This window comes from Cervus canadensis, chromosome 22 (assembly GCF_019320065.1).
Source record: "Cervus canadensis isolate Bull #8, Minnesota chromosome 22, ASM1932006v1, whole genome shotgun sequence".
Lineage (NCBI taxonomy): Eukaryota > Metazoa > Chordata > Mammalia > Artiodactyla > Cervidae > Cervus > Cervus canadensis.
In genome coordinates, this window is record NC_057407.1 from 17,784,025 (window position 1) to 17,803,380 (window position 19,356).

Sequence of the window (19,356 nt, forward strand, 5' to 3'; positions counted from 1 at the left end):
TGACACCCCAGTGCTCAGAACAGGGCCTGGCATAGACCAGACACGTGAAAGCTGTTTGCTGAAATGAATGGAGGAATGAATAAAGTTGTTTAAGCTCTCCTGGCCTTGGTTTCCTCATCTATCAAGTGATTATAAAAATACCTTAGAGGGTTGTCACGAAGATTAACTGAGCTCATGTTCGAAGGTGATGGTCTTGATACAAGTTCTTGATACAAGATGGTGATTTTGAAGATTTCCTGGGCCACCCAAAATCTTCTGGTCTCCAATAGTCAGTAAGATAACTCCACACTTGATCAACAGCTCTGACGTTCAGCTATGCTGTGTGCAGAGGCTGAGGAAACATTCCTGCAAACAACAAGATGGCTTAAAGGACAGCTCTGTCACTTGCACATGGCTATTTCAAGCTGGTGATTTAAGAGGTTTGGAAACAACCCACTGAAAGGTATTCTTCCAGCTAGGCATTATAGCACGGACTACAATTCCACTGCAAATGTGTCTATGCCCTTTAAGCAGTGGATCATTAAGTTTAACAGTATCAAAGTACTCTCTGTTCAGTTCAGTTCAGTTCAGTCACTCAGTCGTGTCCGACTCTTTGCGACCCCATGAACTGCAGCACGCCAGGCCTCCCTGTCCATCACCAACTCCCGGAGTCCACCCAAACCCATGTCCATTGAGTCGGTGGTGCCATCCAACCATCTCATCCTCTGTTGTCCCCTTCTCCTCCTGCCCTCAATCTTTCCCAGCATCAGGGTCTTTTCCAATGAGTCAACTCTTCGCATCAGGTCGCCAAAGTGTTGGAGTTTCAACTTCAACATTAGTCCTTCCAATGAACACCCAGGACTGATTTCCTTTAGGATGGACTGGTTGGATGTCCTTGCAGTCCAAGGGACTCTCAACAGTCTTCCCCAACACCACAGTTCAAAAGCATCAATTCTTCAGCGCTCAGCTTTCTTTATAGGCCAACTCTCACATCCATACATGACCACTGGAAAAACCAGAGCTTTGACTAGATGGACCTTTGTTGACAAAGTAATGTCACTGCTTTTTAATATGCTGTCTAGGTTGGTCATAACTTTCCTTCCAAGAAGTAAGCATCTTTTAATTTCATGGCTGCAATCACCATCTTCAGTGATTTTGGAGCCCAGAAAAATAAAGTCAGCCATTGTTTCTGCTGTTTCCCCATCTATCTGCCATGAAGTGATAGGAACGGATGCCATGATCTTAGTTTTCTAAATGTTGAGCTTTAAGCCAACTTTTTTACTCTCCTCTTTCACTTTCATCAAGAAGCTCTTTAGTTCTTCTTCACTTTCTGCCATAAGGGTGGTGTCATCTTCATATCTGAGGTTATTGATATTTCTCCCGGCAATCTTGATTCTGGCTTGTGCTTCTTCCAGCCCAGCGTTTCTCATGATGTACTCTGCATATAAGTTAAATAAGCAGGGTGACAATACACAGCCTTGATGTACCCCTTTTCCTATTTGGAACCAGTGTGTTGTTCATGTACAGTTCTACCTGTTGCTTCCTGACCTGCATACAGATTTCTCAAGAGGCAGGTCAGGTGGTCTGGTATTTCCATCTCTTTCAGAATTTTCCACAGTTTATAGTGATCTACACAGTCAAAGGCTTTTGCATTGTGTTACATAGAACTTAATTACTGTACATGGTAATATTAAATAGGCTACTCACACTGAGACATATTTATACTTCTTTTTTCTTGGCTTAGACTGATTCATCTCACAACCAACACCATAAATGTAAACCACAGAGGAGTAATTATTTGTTCCTAAAGGAAAGGAGGGACTTGAGAGCCTCCTTGGGGGCTGGGGGTGGGGAATGAAGAGTGGGGGTGCTGTGGTGGAGAGAAAGGTTTCATGGAAATCTCATTTCTTCAAGAAAGCCCGAGATTCTAGGCTAGGCTGAGTACCTTATTTTTCTCTCAGCACAGCATTCCACAGGTCTGTTTATGGTCTGTCTCCTGGTCTAGCTGTGAGTTCAAATCTGGCAGATGTGGGATCATCTCAGTAACTGCTATGTTCCTCCCCCTTCACATGCTGTCTGGTGGGCCTGACATGCTCAACAACCATATACATCTACTCCATCAAATGTTTATTAAGCCTTTTCTTTGGGCCAGGAAGTCTCTAACTGTGTGTGTGTGTGAGGCGGGGTGGTCGTGGTGGTGGTTACAATGGTCATAAAAAATAGAGTTATTGACCTCACAGACAAGATAAGGAGATAAGACACTAAATAGTAAAACAAAATTATAGTCGTGATAAGGCATGTAGGACTATGAGTATCTATTCTGCGAGTTTGATCTGGTTGGGGAGCTCCGGAAAGTTTTTCACAAAGAAGTGATGCTTGACTGAGATCCAAAGGATGTATGGGCATTAACAAGCTGAAGAGGGGAGGGAGCAGGCTGGGGCAAAGTCTGTGGGGCAGAGGAACCCGGGCACAAGTGAGAGAAACTAAGGCAGGTCATGCGGCTGGAGAGAGGAGGGTCACGTGACTTAGATGAGTCTTGGGGTGGGACCATATAACATAAAACTTTAATGGCCATGAGACACACAGTAGTTAATGTGTTGATTTTTCCTTCCTTGGGACTTTTCTTTCTTTCTCAACACTTTCCTTTCAGGGAACTGGGGCAGGAAACCCAGGTGGAGATCACCATGCTCTGGTCACACTGTAGCTGGTGGTGTTGTTCCAAGATCACTGCAGCAACAGTTCCTACTGCTCACGCTCTTCTGCAGTGTGACCTTGAACCTGGGCTGCCTGATGTGTAGCCAGCAGAGTATACTGGGAGAGAAGCCATGTGAGTTGTGAGCTGAGCTCAGAAAGGGTGGTGCGGCTCTTACCCGGCTCTCCTGGAGCATTTGCTTTCTGGAGGTTCCCTCTTGGGAAGCCCCAAGCTGTGTGGGGAGGTCATGTGTAGAGGATCTGGTCAACAGTTCCAGCTCCAGCCCAGCCCAGGTCTCAAGTACCCCTGCTGGGGCCCCAGACATGTGCATGAAAAAACCTCCAGATGACTCCAGTCACAGACCCTGGTCGCCTTCACCCATTTGAACCTCTCAAGCTGAGGCCCTAGATGTCATGAGGCTGAATAAAGCTATCCGGCCGACGACCCCTCTGAATTTCTGACCCACAGACTCTGTAAGCATATCAGCAGTCCCCTGGCTGTGGGTTTATACCCCACAGACTCTGTAAGCATATCAGCAGTCCCCTGGCTGTGGGTTTTAAACCCCACAGACTCTGTAAGCATATCAGCAGTCCCCTGGCTGTGGGTTTATACCCCACAGACTCTGTAAGCGTATCAGTAGTCCCCTGGCCGTGGGTTTATACCACATAGTTTCGGGGTTGACTGGCACACAGCAGTAGGGAACCAGCACACACGTCCAGGGAGACAAGATCGATCATTTCGCCAAGGGCAGCGGGGCGGCAGATACAGTTCCCCGGATGCCCAAGGTCACACTGGAACTCAGAGGTTCTGCTCCCAGGACTCTAGTTTTGCTTTGTGACGGGGCAGACGACCTGACAGAGAGCATCTCAAGTCAAGAGCCCACCCCTCACATTTTGGGCAGGGCCGAGGAGGCAGGGGACCCTGAGCAGACAGGCCACTCTCTCAGAGTTCCTATCCACCTTCCTCCCTCCAGGTGTGAATGTCGCATGCCGGCTGGGACTGTCTGCCCAAGTCCTGATTTAATTGTTCGTTTGGGATCAGTTATTTTTGAAAGATTCCCCCAGCTCATACACACTGCTGGTGTTTTGCCAAGAAAGATAAACAGCCTCACCTTGTAGTGCAGTTGGATTCAGTCTTCACTAAATACAGCAGCTGTCTCCCAGGACAGCCCGGAAAATACGGGAGCACTGTGATTCCAGCTCACCTTTCAACTCTGCTGTGTCACGTTTGGTGAAGTGCAGCCGCCAGATTCGACGCCATGTTCATCACCACATAATCCGGCTTCTAAATCCTCAAGCAGTCGTGGTCCATTAAAAAAAAAAAAGCCAGTGAGAAACTTGTCTTGATCACCTCAAACACTAGTGATTATTCTTTTCAATTGAAACATGGAAACAAGATTAAGCAATGCTAAGCAAACGTTCACTTTGGTGGTCTTCAAAAATGTCATGAATTAAACTGAAAATTGAAATTACTCAGTACAACAAGAAATGCTTACTGAGTGTTGTGATTTTGCACATCAGGTGGTAAGGCTGTAACTGTGAATAAATTGCTTATAGTAAGATTTCTCCCCCTCTAATGCTGTAGTGGCAGATGGGTTAATAAATATGCAACACTTTGTACCCACATTTGCAATTTTAGAGGGGTAAAGGCTTTCCCCCCGCCTCGCTTTCACACACACAAAATGCACAGTCATCCAATATTATACTTTTTAATGGAGAAAACTTAATTCATGGGATGTAAAGTAGCATTCTGCTTGCAACAATTTTTACTAGTTTAGCAACAGTTATCCTGTGAGACAACACAGAAGCTGGTACTTAGGTTCCCTCTCCACAAGAAATTTTCCTTCTTTCTTGGAAACTTTTCTAACTTTGAAGTGCGGGAGCATTCTTGTACCTTTTTTGGTGACTAAGGTAGGTATTGATAAGCAGCAATTTATTCTGTGATCCTGTTTGCTTGATAGGAGGTGATGTGAGCCATGGTAATGAGTGGACTGTGCTGACAGGCAGGTCTTTGTCCCACCTTACCTCCCGTAGCTAGGTGACCTTGGGCAGATCGCATTCTGACTCTGGTCCTCGGCTTTTGCATTTGCCAAGTGCAGTGTAAGTGGGATTTTCCCCTCAGGACTAGTGTGATGGTTAAATAATGCAAGCAATGCCTGATCTGTGATATTCTCAATGACTGTTTTCTCTATGGTTAAGGTGGTGGAGTGGGGTAGAGTTTAATGATACCTCTTTGTCTACGAGAAGGGACAACCTCAGCTTAAAAAAAAAAAAAGCTGGTGACATCTAATGGAAAACACAGGCTCTGAAGCACCATTATTGCTGTTACTCTGGGGTATCTAACATGGATATGGGGTGGGGGGATATTCACTCGCCGGGCTGTTTTTCTGCAGTATTTAATGTGGATACGGGAGTGGGGGCATTCACTTTCTGGGCTGTTATTCTGTGTTATCTAATGTGGATACGGGAGCGGGGGTGGGGCGGCGACATTCACTTGCTGGGTTGGTATTCTGTGGTCTCTAATGTGGATACGAAGAATTGACTCATTTGAAAAGATCCTGATGCTGTGAAAGATTGATGGCAGGAGGAGAAGGGGATGACAGAGGGTGAGATGGTTGGATGGCATCACTGACTCAATGGACATGAGTTTGGGTAAAGTCCAGGAGTTGGTGATGGACAGGGAGGCCTGGCATGCTGCGGTCCATGGGGTCGCAAAGAATTGGCCATGGCTGAGCGACTGAACTGCACTGAACTGAATGTGGATACAGGGGAACATTCACTCGCTGGGCTGTTATTCTTTGGTATCGAACGTGAATGCAGGGGAGACATTCACTTGCCAGGCTGTTATTCTGCGGTGTCTAATGTGAATACGGGGGGGACATTCACTTGCCGGGCTATTATTCTTCGGTATCTAATGTGGATACAGGGGGACTTTCACTCACCGGGCTGCGAGAAGCAGCACAGCTACAAACTCTTTGGTGAAGGATGCTGTGGTTCAGTCCATTTGAAAGGATAGCCTCCCTGCTGGTGAGAGGACTGGGGAGTTGCAGGGTGGGCTGTGGGGGTCAGGCAGCTCTTCCTCTCTCCCTAGGCTACTTTTTCAGGCCTGGGGGGCTCCCCCAAAGTCTGTTTGGCCTGCAGATGGTGACAAGGGTAACTAAAACCTTGGGAGCAGCAGTGTTTGGATTTCGGAGATGGGCCTCAGCAAGCAGCTGACTGAGCTGGATAGTAGAGCCAGCGAGCCCCGTTCGGGGGGGTCCCAGGAAGAACTGGGCTACATTTTGGTCGGTCGGGGTGAGAGGAACAGAGGCTCTGCTACTGTTACTCCGGAGGGGGACTAGACAACTGTGAATATCTGCATCATCTTAATACCAATGACAATGGTGCCAGGTAGAGCTTGGAAGGTTTCAGCACTCTTAGAAGTCCAAGTAATTGCTTTATTTATGTTTTAAAACTTATTTTAATTGGAGGCTAATTACTTTACAATATTGTGGTGGCTTTTGCCATACATTCACATGAATCAGTCATGGGTGTACATGTGTTCCCCATTCTGACCTTCCCTCCAAGTAATTGCTTTAAAGTCACCACTTTTAGACTAAAACAGAGTAATTTATATTTCTAATTCTAGACACATTGAGAGACTTTTCTTTCTACCATGTCCTTAACTTCTTTGCTCAGCTGTGTCTGTCTCTTTACTGCCAGGCTCCTCTGTCCTTGAAATTCCCCAGGGAAGGATACTGGAGTAAGTAGCTATTCCCTTCTCCAGAGGAATCTTCCCAACCCAGCGATGGAACCCACGTCTTCCACGTTGCAGGGGAATTCTTCACTGTCTGAGCCACCAGGGAAGTCCTAGTCATCAGGAGGGCAGTTCAGTGAAAGCTCCTTAGCTGTTCTTGAGAGTCAGCAAGAGTGAGTCACTGATTAGGGGTTTGGGTTGGTATCTGAGGATTTCGACACCATTTTAGCTTCAGGACTCACTGAGGAAGGAGCATGACATCATCATCATCAGAATTGTGTAGGGTAAACAACTGGAATTTCTCCAGAGATGAAATTCTTGGTTCCAAGACAGTCTCAGTGAGAACCAGGTTATGCTGCAGAAACAACCCTCAACTCTAAGCTCAAGACAATGAAGGCTTATTTCTTGCCCTCACTAGCACACTCATAGTCTTTCAAGGAGTCAGGCTGACAGACCCATGCAGATCTCCATGCTAGAAAGGCAAGAAAAATGCTCAGTGGGAAAGTGATCCATCACTTTTACTTGCAACTCACCAATCAGATGATGGCTGGATGGCATCACTGACTCAATGGACATGAGTATGAGCAAGCTCCAGGAGACGGTGAAGGACAGAGAAGCCCAGTGTGCTGCAGTCCATGGGGTTGCAAAGAGTTGGACATGACTGAGCTACTGAATAACAATCAGAAGAGACGATCTGGTGCCACCTAACCCCAGAGGGACCAGAAGTGCAGCCCTATTACTCTGGGAGGCAAAGAGCTGGACGTATTGATGAGTTGCATAAGTGACAACAACAGTCCACCCTTCTAGACAAACGTTTGGTCTGTGCTCCAACCTGCAGGCAAAATACACTCACTTTTTCCCCAGGGAAAACATCCCAAGTCTCATCCTTCAACAGCGTCTTCAATAGCAGGGTCTTAGGATAATGGGCATGGTCTCTCTGTCAGGTCCGAATACGGGTTTTGTTAATCCGGAGATCTAGGAATTAAAATGACAAGTTACATATAACACCCAAAATACACTGGGGGAAGAGAGACAGCATAACTGCAATGATGGTGGAGCAGCTGCTATGCCTGGCGATTCTGCATCTTGCTGGCAGACGTAGAGGGCCAGCCCCTGTCCTGCAACGAGGGGATCTTCCTTGATTAGGTCTGGGATCTGCTGCTTCCCTGTCCATGTGAATCCATCTTCTGGGAGGTTTTCCCTTACCTTTAATTTCTTTGGCCACCTCTGAAGTAAGCATTGGAGGATGTGTCTCCTTGGGGGCCAAACAGCTTTCTCAGCCTCCTTCCTATCTGAGGAAGACTGGAGGTAGAAGAGTGGTTTTAAATCTTCAACAGTCATAAACGTTTTTACTCCAGACTCCTGCTTTCTCTGGCTATTACAGCTCTCTCAAAAACTTAATTGGATTCTTATCTATTTGATTCTGATCAGCTTCATGTCCCACAGTTACATTCACAGTTCTGTTGAAGATGTGCCTCTCTTGACTGGAACCTATTAGGCTTGCCTTTCCCATGACCATTTTATTCTCCTCCTTCCAGGATCCAGGCTGATGGGAGAAATCAGCACCTCGAATGTTGCAGTTGCCAGAAAGGGAAGAAGCAAGTGGCAAACTGTGCCAGCTTTTATATCCCACCTGGAAGTGACACACGTCACCTCTGCTCACATTTTATTGGCTAAAGCAAGGCTTGAAGCCATACTTCACTTCCAGTGGGCAGCAGAGGGCAGGCAGCAGTATGCAGAGCGCAGAGCGTGTAGGCAGCAGAGGGCAGGCAGCAGTATGCAGAGTGCAGAGTGTGTATCGAGTTGTTGCAACCTGATGAACATGTAGCTACATAATCAGAAAGTAAGAAGTGAGAGTAAAAGGTAAAAGCTAATGATTAGTCTAAATAGGTTAAGTTTAAGCAGCCAGCATGTTTATGAAACATATAAAGACTACCCAGGTACCTGTTGAAGGTTTTGCATGGATTAGGTCAAGGTTAGATCAAGGTTATGCTAGTCTCATAAGAGAAAGTGTTCCTCTTTATTTTCTGGAAGAATATATACAAGATTAATATTCTTTCTTTCTTTTAAATATTTGGAAGAAGTCACTAGTGAAGCCAGCTGGACTTGGAAGAAGGCCCTCATCAGACACTGAATCTACCAGTATCTTGATCGTGGAATCCCAGCATCTAGAACTAAGAGAAATAAATGTTCGTTTAAGCTACCCAGTCTATGGTATTCTGTTACAGCAGTCCAAAATGACTAAGTTTTTGTTTGTTTTTCTTTTTCTTCTCTTTCTTCTTTTTTGGGAGGCTTTTCAGTTGTTAACAAAGAGAGGCTTGGTCTATAATGAATTAGTTCCAACCATTATTGCAAGTTGAAATCCCCTGGAAGGTTTGAGTAGATGAGTGACCCAATATATTTTTAAGGGCTCACTCTGGCTGTCATCTTGAAAATAGAATGGTGGTGTTTGCCAGGGCGATGGGCAAGGCAGGCAGAGCAGTGAGCAGGCTACTGCAGTGAGACCACGACAGAGGACAGTGGTACTGGTGCAGGGTGACAATGGCGAGCATGGTGGGCAGCAGTGGGATTCTGGATATATTGAGGGTAAAGTCAATAGGACTTCTTGACAGTCTTAAAGTGGAGTGTGAGAGAAAAGAGGGAAACAAGATTCCTTCCAAGTTTTCTGTCTCAGCAACCAGAAGGATGGGTTTGCCATTGCTTGAGACAGGGTAGACTATGGTTGGAAAAAAATTATGAATGGAGCTTATCTGGAGAATTTGAATGCTTACATTGGATCAATCAACTCTTTCCATCTTCCCAAGTGACAGATGCAATGTACTTGAGGTATTCATAAAATAGTTTATTTTTTAAAAAGTAATTCATCATACACTACGGTGAGTTGGTTCAGCAATGCAAGCTCATTTTGAAGGTGAAGGAGGGCCATTTTCTCTGCTGGAGGCTATGGAGTGTCCCTGCTGGTGTGTCCCATCCTGCTTGGAGATGACGTGAAGGTCTTTGTGATCACGAGGCCCAGTATGAATGGCTCTTATGCCTCTTCCACGACAAGGCTGGAATATAGAATTTGCTTGATTATGGATGTGTCAAAAAAGCTCTATCATGTTCTGTTCTGGAGACCCAGAGGCTTCTTACAAAGGTAGGAGGAGGGCACTGACTTTAGAAAAGATGTTTCTGAAACTTGAATTTCTTGGATGTGACTGTATCCCTAGTCGGTGATAGTCTTCATGGTGAAAGCAGTGGGAGAAGGTAATGGGTGTGAAGGGGCTGAGGCTGACTCCCAAGATCCCAGAAACCAGCGTGGCTCTTTTCCATTAGCTGTGAAACTGAAAGCTAAATCTGACAGTACTATGTTTCTTGATATTTTCACTCCTCTGAACATGCGAGTTTAACTCAAGATAGAAATGCTGCGGGTCCTGTTAAACTTACACACTATCTGTTGTGTTATGAATTGAAAGGCGCAATTTCAGAACAAGTGGAGGACTGATTATAAATGATCTTTTAGTGCCAACAAAAAGGTGGGAGCTGAGGATGCCAGGTTACTATAGAAACACCAGGGGGAAGGCAAGAACAAGAAGGATGTCTTGAGGAGGAGAAATGGATTTTTGAAAGGATACCTACACTCCATGCCTAACATTTCTCCTTTACAAAAATGCTCCTAATGTGAAAAACACCTGTAAGTTTAAAATGTATTTAGAATATATAGTACATTTCTCATGAACTGAAAAAAATTTTAATTAGACTTTTTAAAAAAGTGTACGTGCAACAGGTAAACAGGAAAAAATATTTTTCAAGCTGCAACCATGGAGATAACATCTATGCGGAAAGCAAGTGAGATGAACACTTTCCTCCATTAACAACCAGTATGGACTGTGGCCAGCACAACAACCATTGCTGGTCCGTGGTGTTGCCCACAGGTGAGGCATGACATCTGATGTCGGGCAGTCTTGACAGGTCCCTGTGTTATCACTCAGGAGAGTTCCTCAGCCTGTGCCTCAGTGTCTCAGGGTCCTAATCTATTAAATGAGCTACTGTCTATTTCAAAGAATTGCTGTAAAGACTGTCATTGTCATTCATTATAGTGATTTACTGACATCTGACAAGAGAGTCATTTTCATTCAGAGGTCATGGTATAAACCCGGGGGCAGAAAAAAACTATTGAGCAGTCGTAGTCCAAAGTCTGCCTCGAGGAATCATTAGGTTAGATGAAAGAAAATGGACAGTTTTCCCTTCAGTGTATAATCTGATGGTATTTGTCAAATTCAGATCAGTAGAAATGCTATAGGAATACCATACGAATGCATTTTAAAAAACCACTGCATTTTGTATATAAACTTGAAACAGTAATTGTTATGATAAGGCTGTAGATGGCATGTGACCACGTGGCAGAGAGATACCAGAACCTCGGGTTGGTCTAGGATTAATAGAGAGATCCTTTAAATGCCCTTTATCACTTCAGGTGGATGAAATTATCATGTCAGAAAGCATTATGAGGAGTTTATTATACACAGTTTTAGAGGCTGACGCGCACAATTTTTTTTTACAGCTTGGTGTTGGAGATGGAAATAAAACCTGATGGTGCTGGAATTAGCTGGAAAATAGAGAGTCAGGAGAAAAACTGCTTCTCACCCTTACGGGTTTATAACACCCAGTGTGGCATGAAAGTCTTAGTGAAAACTGTGGCTGAGGGAATTGTGAATTACCTTCCTTCTGTCAGTTGTCAAAGGCAGCAAATACCACCAAAAGTGGTGGAAAGCCACGGGTTTTGGGGCATCAGTATTTCTTCGGTGAACTGTTTGGTATCTATAACTTGTCACGAAGTTCTATTATAGTTAGAAATTTGGGGAGAAACATATGTAGTGGATGGCTGGCCTTCCAAATAACAAATAAAGGCAAAGCTGAAAATAGTTATCTCTATAACTTTTTCACATAATCTTATCCAATTATTAGAACACCTCAGTAATGTGGCATAATGGGAAGAAAGCCAGACAAAAATCATACAATATCTGGACTATGGACTCTGTTTAAACAAATACAGTTTAATTATTTCAATACTCTTCATATACCCTCAGATAAAATGTGTGGTAACAGATAAAATGAGTTGAGCTAGAAAGACTGCTTTGAGTAATCCTACACCAACACATACCATGAAGAACAAAACTAAAAACCTTCAACATACAAGAGCTGAGTGGCTTGGAATGGATCATTTCTGAAATCTTTGTTTCGCAAAAGAGCTGTTGATTGGCCTTTACTTGGGACTTAAGACTGAAAATACATAGTGCGAGTCAATTATTTGGGTCAGATCTGCATTGTTACAAATATTGAATAAATACAGCTTTGAAGAATTTCTGGCATATCCATTTTCCAACTGCATGGTCCCAGGTGTTACATTTGTAATTGGCATTAGCTTTATTTTCCTCAATTTTTAGGCAATTGTGATTTTCTTTTAAAAGGCCTATTTGAGGAGCTGATACTTTCATGCTTTCAGAGTACTGACAAAACACTTTTAAAAGCTTAGTCTCACAGCAAAATATGAAATTCTAACTTATATACTTCATACCATTCATACTTCTAGGAATGATGCCATAGCTATTGTAATGTATCACCAGATGTTCAAATCTGAATGCTCCCAGCCCACTAGGATCAGGCATAAATAATAATCACAACAGTGAACATACACTAAGGGCCAATTACATGCTAAGCGCTTTTTCACAGGTAGTTCATTTATCTGCATCCATATTGCTGGGGTGAAATAGTCCTTTAAAATTTTAGACAAAACTAACGTACAATCTCACCCCACAAATGGGTGTCACTCCATTTGTGCTCAGCAAAGATTCTTAGGTCAGGACCTATGGTCCTCCAAGTCCCTGTTGAGTTGGTGAGAACTGGTTTATCGGCCTCCATTCTTACTATCCCTTCCCAGTCTTTTCTGCACAGTGTCACCTCACTGGACAGCAATTGCCTTATTTTCTTTACAGTCCAAAGCACCTCCCATTCATTGCTCTGTAAAAAAGACTTTACAAAAGGGTTATGACTATTATAGGACTGATTTAAGCAAGCCTTTAATTCCCAGTGACTCTTCCATAATTCTCAAATTGAGAAGTATGCCACACTTACAGAAACACTGAAAGCCACTGCTCTCTCTGTTTGCTCAGATTGGGAAAAAGGAAATTTTTATGTGGAAGAAAAAATGCATCTGACTCACTAAAAGCTACTATTAATGGGAAGACTCTTTAGACTTCTTAACAGTATTTAATTTAACGATACCAAGTCAAGAATGGTTTTGTGCACTGATGGATTCTAATTACAGAATACACATTCAGACATGTGCACACATAGTAATTTCAAGATCTTAAGACAGAGCTTTCAATGTGGACGGACCTAGAGGTTGTCATGCAGACTGAAGTACGTCAGACAGAGAAAAACAAACATTGTATATTAATGCATCTATGTGGAATCTAGAAAAATGGTACAGATGATCTTATGTGCAAAACAGAAATAGAGACACAGACATAGAGCACCAACATACGCACACCAAGGGGAGCGGGAAGGGGGAGTGGGATAGATTTGGAGATTGGGATTGACAAATATATATACACACACTATTGAAACTATGTATAAAACAGGTAACTAATGAGATAACTAATAGATAACTAATGGTGTCCTAATGGGAAGGAAATCCAAGAGAAGGGATACATATTTATGTACAGCTGATTCACTTTGTTGTACAGTAGAAATTAACACAACGTTGTAAAGCAACTATACTTCAATAAAAATCAAAAAAGCAACAAAGACGACAGAGGCTCCAATCACTTTCCCGCAGTCACTCAGTAAGCAGTCTGTCCTTTGTTGATTTGGAAGCTGGAACCCAGATATGGCCATTAACAAAATGTATAATCTGACACCAGCAAGCAGAATGAGTAATTTAGTTTGAAACGTATGTAAGACCAGAATGAAGAGAGTAAAGCAAAAAAAAAAAAAAAAAGTTGCATCTTCCATTCTGGTGGTTGTCAACCACATGGGCTAAAGCAAGTTTTTAGAACAGTATTAAACTGCCCACAGGTGAAATCCATCAAGTGATGGTTAGTTTGTTGACGGAAACTGTCAAAAGCCATTGACACCACACGCCCTTGGGAACCTTTACACTATTCGTCTGGCACCACTGCAAATAGAAATGTAAAAAGGAGAAATGAGAATGGGTCGGGTCTCAGCCTTGGCTACTTTTAAACAGGTCACAGCCCAGGTTAGAGAAGGTAGGAATCTCCAGGAGTGGGACCCAGGCAGCAGCATTTTTTAAGTCTCCAGATAACTGCCACATGCAGGCAAGGCTGTTTTCAGATTAGACTGAAAGTAGCAAGTGGCAAAACATGGAATGATCTCAAAGATTATAGCAGATAGACAATGTCAGGGAAACGTATCTGCTAAGCAGAGCAAATTATAACAGGAATCTTCTGGAATTAATTATTGTTCTATTTATCTGGTATTTGGAGCAACCATAGATTCTTATGTTTAGCTAACAAATGATACTACCTTTATTTCCCCCTGAAGTCAAACCTATTTTGATAACGGCAGATGTTCTTGAGAAGCACCTGACCTAAAAGGATTAAAAGCTTGAGGGATTTCCTTGGTGGTCCAGTGGCTAAGACTCTGTAATCCCAATGCAGGGGGCCAAGGTTCGATCCCTGGTCAGAGAATTAGATCTTACATGCCACAACTAAGACTTTGCATGTTGCAACTAAAGATTCCCGCATGCCACAACTAGAAGAATCCACCTGCCTCAGAAAACCTCGAAGATCTCGCATGCCACAACTAAGACTGGTGCAGCCAAGTAAAAATATCAATATTTTTTTTAAAAAAAACCTCTTGAACTAAGTGAATTAAAATGTACTAGAAGTATGTTGTGCATATCTAGACATCTAGATTAATTTTTAGAAATATTTAGATATCAAAATTCAAAGACAGACAAGAATTAGGGGTAAAAAGATATTCTGCTTACTACAATTACCCATAAAAGGATACTATCAATTTCTTTGACCAGCCAAAGGTTTTAAAGAAAAAGGAAAGCTCTCTTGGATTGAATTGGCTAAAAAGTTTCTAAGTCTTCAGGAGTTGAAATGTCCAAATCATTTTTTTCATGCAGCAGGAAAAACAAAAGGGAAATTTTGACTGATTTTCTTTAGCTAAGATAATTTTGAGTTTGGGAAGCTGAAAAGCAAAACTGGGAACGGTTTTAATCCCATCTCATGATATACCTACAGATTACTGAATCTCCATCATTAATATAAATTATATTTCCGAGTGATATGTTATCAAAAATAAATGAACAGTAATTTCCTCTCCTAGACTTAAGCCATGTAGAAGGCAATGGCAACCCACTCCAGTACTCTTGCCTAGAAAATCCCATGGACGGAGGAGCCTGTTAGGCTACAGTCCATGGGGTGGCGAAGAGTCGGGTATGACTGAGCAACTTCACTTTCACTTTTCACTTTCATGCACTGGAGAAGGAAATGGCAACCCACTCCAGTATTCTTGCCTGGAGAATCCCAGGGATGGGAGCCTGGTGGGCTACCATCTATGGGGTCGCACAGAGTCGGACACGACTGACGTGACTTAGCAGCAGCAGACTTAAGCCAAATACTCCTTACTGTGTTTATCTCAATTATTAAGGTCCCAAGGGTAACCCTCCCTCCCCTGCCCCATGTCTTTGGAAGTATTATTTACAACAAATGAGAGAGAACATCACTTGATCCACAGGTTAAAATGTTGGCAATACTTATTACTATTAGGAGTGAGCTTATGTGCTTAAATCTTGCCGGGTTCAGCATAAACACTGACAGTGATAAGTTAGGCTGATGAAAACCAATCAATACCATCTCCACACTTCACTTCTGTACTGCTTCACAGGATTACAGGTGATTAACTACAGGAGAATATGTCAGGAGTAAAAATTAGTGTTATCTGTGGCCCATGTTTATTGGTTATTTAATCCTTATAAGTCAGATTATTTTGACTTAATGTGATTCTAAATTACATTATAGCCACCCAAACCAGAACCCAAATATTCATTAAGATGTAAAGCTCCAATATCCATGATGAATGAATTGTAACTTAGATTTATCCTTTGTTGTACGTTAACTGTATCACCTACCATTAAAAGTTTGTATAATTTAAGATATGAGAGAAAAATTTCTTCATCTTAGGTGACCAAAGTTTCTGGCTGAAGGTAAGCTCAGGCTTCAGTATACCTTGTTTTACATGCCAAGTGAGTCTGGAGAGTGATCTTACAGTGTGGTCAGGGATCTGTGAAATATCTGGGCAACAGAAAAAACAAAAAGCAAAACCCTTACTCTCACTATCAAATTACCCAGGTACACTCACACGAGCAGCCAACCCACTTACGGAGACACATTTCTGGGAGTTCTGGTGGAGTCAGGGCTCGCTGGCACAGAACTGATCTGTTGTAGCTTGTCTCACAGGAGGTTCTGTGGGAGGCTCAGCCATGCTGAGACAGATGCTCTCCTGGAAGAGCGCTCTGAGGACAGAGGAGTTTGCCCATATCCCATTTCTCCTTGGACATTCCCTATGCTTGTTGGATTATTACAGCCACCGAGACTTTCTCCAGTGAAGCCCAATGACCCGTTTCTGCTTCTCCAGTATTTTCCAACATTGTGTGACCATGGGCTTCTTCCGCTCTCCCAATACATTTATTCACATCGAATGAAATTTGTTTCTTGGAACACACTTTTAAGAAGTGCTGATCCTTGGAGTATAAAAAGGCCAAACTATGGAAGGAAGGAAGAATCTGCATAAACAAAAGAGAAGAAAACAGAGAACCCAAACTCCCGACAGACTCTAGTGTCCTCTAGTGGCCATTGTACAGTAACTGTGAAATCCACCCGTCATTTGAATCATCTTAATGCCCTCAGAGTGGGGAAAGAATTTTAAGTGAGAAGTCGAGGATCCCATTCTCCCTTGCACAAATTGCCTTTGGATAATTAACTTCCCAATCTGAACTTCACTTTTCTCAATTATAAAATCAGAGTTTAAAGAAATGATCTTGATTATCCTTTCTAGGCCCAATTAGATGATTCTATCTCAACTAGTATAATGGGAGAAAAAGAGAAAATAGGATTTGCTTGACAAGAATTCTCCTTATGATCAACCTTTCTTCAATGCAAAATGATGTATGAGATAGAAATCCTAAAGCACAACCATATGTGGATAGGTGATGCTTAAATCTCATTATTCTGGCCATTTTGATTGGTGATTGAGAGTCACAGATGGCAACCTGGGATAAACCTAGTTTTAATACTGTACTTGCTGTCATTAAATAGCTTTTTAAAAAAGAAAAACCCAGAAACTTTCAGCAGCTATATCTTTAATTAAAGCCAAAGGGCAACTTGAAGATTAGTTCTTTTAATTAATTGTCCTTTGGGTCGGACAATCTGTCACTACACTATTCTTGGGTATTAAACAGTTTGCACTTCAAAAAAAAAAATCAAGATGTGGTTGAAATGACTGATTCAAATGAAGCTAATCTAAAAACATGGAGAAATACAATGCGGCAAATTATTATGCAAGAGTATCTATGTATTTTGCATATGCCAATATTTTTCCTTTAATAGAAAATAAAACTAGAGAAAAATTATAATTGCCAGAGAAGCTAAATCATTGATTTGATGCCACAAATCAGCTGACAGTTATTTTTCTATAATTCTTCGGCTCTGTAATTAAATAATAATTTGGACATTGAACACCTAAAGCTGATTGCAAGTTGCACCCCAAATTATATGAAACAAGAAACTAAATTAGTCCTCAAATTGATACCAAATTATCGTGAGATGTATTTCCATATTGAATCAAACTTTTTTTTTCAGAATCCATTTGCAGTGTGTGCATTCACTACACATTTGATGAGAAAAGTAGAAGTCCAGGTCTTAAAAATGGAAACTAATAATATAAACTTTTCCTCACTGCTACATGTGATTAGGCAAATCTGTCCTCTCATCACACTGGATCTAATATACAACAGTGGTGCTCAAGCATTGACTACACATTCAAATTGCCAGGGAAGGTTTTAAAACTTTCCAATGCCCAGGTTGCACCCAAGACCAATCAAACAAAACATTCTGGGGGTGGAACCTAGGTATCAATATTTTTATAAACTTCTCAAGAAAGTCTCATGTGCAGCAAAATTTGATAAGTGAAGCCATACAGCCCAAGCAATGAATTTCCAAGTAAACTGGATGTACCATTTTGGTTTAAAATGGGCAACATGGGGGCACATCTATTTCTATTTTTCAATTCTTCTTAGAAACCTTGTCAATAGAAATTGAAGCCACTCTTTTTAAACAAAGTGAAAAAAGTGGAAAATATGACCTTGTGGTAGATAACCTTTGGAGCATCTGCTTGGTTCATCAGAAACTCCTTAACTGCCTTTCTCCACCATCCACAGAAGAGGGTTCTTGACTGGGCCAGCTGGAATCCCAAGTTTGGGACAGTTGAATTGAAACTGCAAGTTAATATTTCTGTGTGGTTGGATGCATAGGCTGTGGTTCATTAAGTGTTCCCGTGGGTGGGCTGAATTGCTGAGAAAATTTTGGGTAGAGAACAGAGAGAAGAGATGGGCAAAATGGATGAGAGGTGAGCCGCTGAGATATTTCAATTTTCAATTTATTTTGAATGTCATTTTTAAAAAAAGACAATCTTTGTAAGAGCAAATTTTTAACAAAATTGAGAGGAAGGTTAAGTGATTTCCCATATATCCCCTACCCCTATGCATATGTAGTTTCCCCCATTATCAACATCACTCACCAGAATGGTGCTTTTGATTTTAACCAAGGGTGAGCCTAAGATGACATATCATAATAATCCAAAGTCCACAGCATTATGGCTCACTCTTGGTGTTGGACATTTTCTGGATTTGACCAAGTGTATAGTGATATGTACCTATCATTATAGTGTCATACAGAGCAGTTTCACTGCCCTAAACATTTCTTTGCTCTCTATTCATAACCAAGAAACAAAATTTTTAGACACCCGGGGTAGACATCTGCCGCTTTTGCCTGCTTAACAGGGCCCTCTTCTGTGGGGACAATCGAGTTTGCATTCCAGGTGGTCCTGGGGCAAACTGACAAGTCAGCTGAGAGACTCAAGGCAGAGCCTCAAGGCAGAAAGAGGTGGCACTGTCATCCCGGTGACCATCATCGAGAGAAACTGTTAGTTCCTACTATAGGATTCCCAGAGCTTCCTGATTCCTGTGCCTCCTGTAGTCTGACTGTTCAACAAGTCTTTGGATTCTGGGATTAAGGGTATCTGTTGCTTGCAGTTCAAGAACCCCAAAAGAGTTTTCTAGGTCCTAGCTTGGATCCACTCAGAGGCCTTGCAGCATTCTGTTAGAGGCTCATGAGGCACTCTTGTATTCTTAATTACTTTTAGCTCACGATTTTTCGATATTTGCAACTTCACGTCTCAACTAGTATGGAATTTTGATTGACTCTTCTATTTATGTGGATGATCCCGATACTCATGAATCGGGCTTTCCAATAAGGCTTTCCAAGTTCTGCTCCAATCTTCAAGGTCACAACCAACTCTTTTTATCATTCTGCATGTTTTCTGAAGCTGTAGTTAATTTTGGTATTTTCTAAGTATGAAGATTCTGAAGAAAGATTCAAAACAAAGGTATTCTCTGTGAATTAATAAAAGTTTACCCAATACCAACATGGTTCTAAATAATCTATAATCCTTTGAACAGGAGCCCAAATCTACTCCTGAAAAAAAAAGAGCTCTTATTTCCTTTATCAAGCAACATTAAATGAAATTATAGTATTGCCATTAAATCCAACTGTACACCAATACTTTTTCATTTCCAATGGTACTATTATGAAATTTTTATTAAATAACAAAATATGCCTAATATAATAAGCTAATACAATAAGTATTTCTTTGAACTC